Raw genomic sequence first — 4,898 nt, 5'->3', positions numbered from 1 at the left:
CAGTATTTTATGCACAAAGTTTTTGACCAACCATTTGAATGCTAGATTTTACCATTCTGCTTTGCATTTTAACTATGTATTTCGTTAAGTGTAGTTAGCATTGTTGACATGAACTCAAATGAACTTTGCATATGGGTATTTGTAAATGTCCCTACAAAATTTTTTTGCTACCGCTGCAAATTTGTTGCCGAATAGAAACTTAGTAAAAATACTATCATTATTTTTATGTAACGATCCATGTTTATCTGGATATAAATAAATTGCTGAAAGCAAAATTTTCATATAAATTTTTCAAGTAAGACTTTGGTGTGGGTTTGTGTTCTAGTTTGAACGGGATTTGGTTATGTGTAATATAGTATGTAAATACCTTAAGCTTAAGCCATATCAAGACCATGATGCGTGCCGATGAGATGAATAGCACTACATCAGTGTGTTTTTAAACGGAGACCTCTAGATATCTGGCGCCCTCCGGTTATGATTTAGCCTTGTTCGGGTATAGCGGATCTCTGCCCGGATGGACCTTCTCTTCTCCGCAACTCGTGGGTTTTAATTATGAATGAAACAAAAAATACTAAAAATTTTATAGCGAAGAGCTTGGCTATACAGAGCTCAAAGTCTCCACACAGAGTACCCACCGCGATCTTTAGCGGTAATAAAAAGGTGCCCATAAATGTTAAACAAAATGTATCCACGCGATCCGAAACACTTATTCGTTCAAGTCCTCCGACGAGGAGGAGTTATAAGGAACGCCAAGCATCAACTTGACTGCTCGAAATACACGGAAATATTTCGGTTACATCCAAAGAGAAGTTAAGCGCACATGCGGAGTACCACACACAACATGAAATAGAAAATCAATAAACGAACAAAATAAACAAGAATAATGTACGATCAGCTGTAAACAAAATTAAGGCGCTACACAAAAGCTCGGTCGAATGTTTATATAAGACACGCATTTTTCTTATGCAGAAGACTTGGTATAGGATCACTAAGGCATATAGACCTCAACAAAATACAAGTCCATAAATAAAAATAATTCTACATCAAGAATTATTACCACAAAATTGAATCATATTATTTAAAGTGACCAAATTACGTCTATCGTAAAAATTATAATTTTACAAAATATATATATAAAGGATAATTCTAGAAGAGACAACCAGCCTTCTTCAATCTACACCTTGATTTAATCCGCTATTTTTGAAATTAATCTAAACCTTCACAATATTTATTCACTTCAAATTCTATTTAATTCTACTAAACTAGCGGACCCGACAGATGTTGTCTGCATGATATACTAAGTTATTAGGATATTAAACAAAATAAGAAATGAAAAACAAATAATATAATAATTTTGTTATTCTTTATTTTGAAATATCATCAATTTTTCTAAAAACAATTCGTAATAATCAATAATGTTTGTTTAATTTCATCTTAATGCGAGTTGATGAACAATATTTTTAGTCAATTCTTCCCAGGATAAATGAATAATCTTGACGGTTTTCCAACGTGAGAACACGCCACAGATCTGTCCCACAAATCCTGCCACGAATCCCAATGATCCCTTTAGACTCACCCATTCCATTCAGATGTCTGCAATTTCCAATTCGCTTGCCATTTGCCATGACTATTAATAAGTCACAAGGTCAAACAATGTCGATTTGTGGGACAGATCTGTGGCGTGTTCTCACGTTGGAAAACCGTCAAGATTATTCATTTATCCTGGGAAGAATTGACTAAAAATATTGTTCATCAACTCGCATTAAGATGAAATTAAACAAACATTATTGATTATTACGAATTGTTTTTAGAAAAATTGATGATATTTCAAAATAAAGAATAACAAAATTATTATATTATTTGTTTTTCATTTCTTATTTTGTTTAATATCCTAATAACTTAGTATAACAGCTTTACCTTCAAATTTGCCATTCAGAATTGTAGCTTCAAGTACATTGCCCAAAATTATTTTTATGACTAATCTTGTGCCTTTGCATAGCTAAGGTGCATTTCAATTTTGCAGCATAATTATAGATGAGCATAATTATAAGCATTCCTGGTAAATCCGGCGAATTAAAAAATTCAACAGGATAGTTGAACGATTCATTTTAGAGACTTTGAACTTTATAAACAAATCAAAATAAGCGTAAATAAATTTTAAATATCTAATAAAAATGTATATGGATACCAAAAAACTGTATAATATTAAAAAAAACATTATCCAGTGGGCCAAATTGTGAATCTAAACCATCCTTGAATCCACTTGAACACACTCAAAAAATTTCATCAAAATCGGTTCAGCCGTTAAGGAGGAGTTTACTGTCAACACACGTACAGAAGAATTATATATATAAAGATAATAAAATACAGAGAAATTATATAAAACCTAAGTGTGTCTTTGAATATTTTAGTTATACCATATATAAAATTTATTGTAAATATCCTGAGGGGAGCATGGGAACGCGCTATCTCCTTAATTAAGAGGTGTTTCTTTGCTCAGGTAATGAATTTGAAGGGGATAGCGCACTCGATGTAACGGTGATGGATACAACCACATCCACAGCGTGCATGTTGCGAGTATTACAAATTAACCTTTACCACTACAAGGCTCCGTCTATCAGCTTGCTGCAATGTCTAAGCAATAACGAGAACGATATGGTTCTGGCGTAACAGTCATGAGCTTACAGGGATCTTGTATGCGGACTTGTATCAGGACTAAAAACTTTGATTTAATATATGAAGTAAACAAAGGTAAACCTAGATCCTGCATTTAATAAATAAAATATATAACGCTATCATGCTTTCGCAGTATATTGACAAAGACGTAACCGCAGTAAGGTTTGAGGGACTTTGGGGCTAGATATGGGCGGTATCTGCATATATGGCTCACGATCATGAAGAAATACCATCATATAGCCTGATGTAACAGCTGACTAATGGTACTAGGAGGCTGACTAATGACTAATGGTACAGATGCATATTAATAAATAAAATATATAACGCTATCATGCTTTCGCAGTATATTGACAAAGACGTAACCGCAGTAAGGTTTGAGGGACTTTGGGGCTAGATATGGGCGGTATCTGCATATATGGCTCACGATCATGAAGAAATACCATCATGTAGCCTGATGTAACAGCTGACTAATGGTACTAGGAGGCTGACTAATGACTAATGGTACAGATATCATTTTGGGCTGCGATGCCAACGCATACCATGAAGTGTGGGGCAGCTTCAATACAAATGAACGTGGTGAGTTACTTTTTATTTTATTTTTAGTAATAATTTCTTTATATGTAATAACGACAATAGGCCAGCCTTTGTTACCAGAAACAGGCAGTAGGTTCTAGATATCACCGTGACTACTGCCAAAATTCATGGGTCCATCAAGAAATGGGAAGTGACCACTAGACAGTCTTTTTCAGACCATGTGATCTCAGAATATTCGTTAGACTTGATGGAATCGGGTGCCTCCAGTTTAGAAACTTTCAGAAATGTCAGGAATACGAACTGAACAAAGTACAAATAATATAAATGAACTGATGACAAATACAGCTCTTTACCCCCCAGAAAATACAAATGATCTGGACGAGCAGGTAAGAGATCTTACTTCAATATTTAATAAAGCTTTCACCTTGCCTGTCTTTCTACTCAACTTATTAGAAAGTGTAATCCACCCTGGTGGAATAGTATCGTAGGTCGGTTAAAAAGGAGACTTTTTAATAGGGCAAAGTTAAATAGAAATGGGAGTGACTGGTCCGAATACAAGTTCTCTCTGCAGAAATATAAGAAAGAATTACGTAAATTTAAGAGGACTAGTTGGCAATCATATTGTTAAGAAATAAGTAGTGACTCTGAAACCTCTAGAGTACGTAAAATCGTATCAAAAAATCCATCTGTCCCCCAGTTGCTAAGGAAACCGGATGGGACTTGGTCAAATAACAGTAGGGAGTCACTAGATTTATTACCAGATACCCACTTCCCAGGATCTTCCGCTTTGGCAGAATCGTCAGAGTATTTATACTTCACATCAGTAAACTCCATCAAGTCAACTTCAAGCCCTACAAATCACCAGGACCGGATGGTATACATTCTATTGACCTTCAAAACTCTTGGGAGTAAATACACAACCGGCTTCTGACCATTTTTAAATACTGTCTCATTTTTAATCATGTTCCAACTCAATAGAGAAAGTTAGAGTTGTTTTTATTCCCAAGGCGGGTAAAACCTCTCATAGTAACCCAAATGAACTTCGTCCAATTATTATAGTTTTTCATCTTTCATACTGAAAGTTCTAGAAAGAACTATAGACTTCAAAATAAGGAGCATTACAGATCACAATCTTTGGTCTTCGACGCAACACGATTCGCAACACGAATCTACGGAGACAGCACTCCATGCCATCACTTTTATTATTGAAAAATCTCTTAAAGGAATTTTGTATAGTTGCTTTCGTAGATATTGAAAGAGCTTTTAATAATATTCTTTCCAGTGCAATAGCAAGCGCACTCTCGCGTCTGGGTGTTGAGGAGGCGCTCATTAGTTTTATTGGTCAGTTATTTACTGGCAAAATTATTGATGCACCCATCACCAACAGCACACAGACGAGTAAATAGAGATACCCCCCAAGAGTGTGTACTCTCTTCACTCCTTTAGAATACAGTGGTGAATTTACTGCTACAAAACCTGAGAACAGCAGGTTGCGGGAAAATTACGTATGCGAATGACATTGCTGGAAAATATGTTACCACTTTAAGAGATATTCTGCAGAATGGCCTGAATATCTTTAACTATTGGATACTAAATTGTGGTCTCGTGGTTAATCCCAGCACAATGGAGGCCTACATCACAATGGAGGGCTAGTGACTATGGGCACGGCTCTATTCAAAAACTTTTCA

The sequence above is a fragment of the Teleopsis dalmanni genome, chromosome 1 (assembly GCF_002237135.1).
Source record: "Teleopsis dalmanni isolate 2A chromosome 1, ASM223713v2, whole genome shotgun sequence".
Classification (NCBI taxonomy): domain Eukaryota; kingdom Metazoa; phylum Arthropoda; class Insecta; order Diptera; family Diopsidae; genus Teleopsis; species Teleopsis dalmanni.
Note: the sequence above shows the minus strand (reverse complement) of the source record.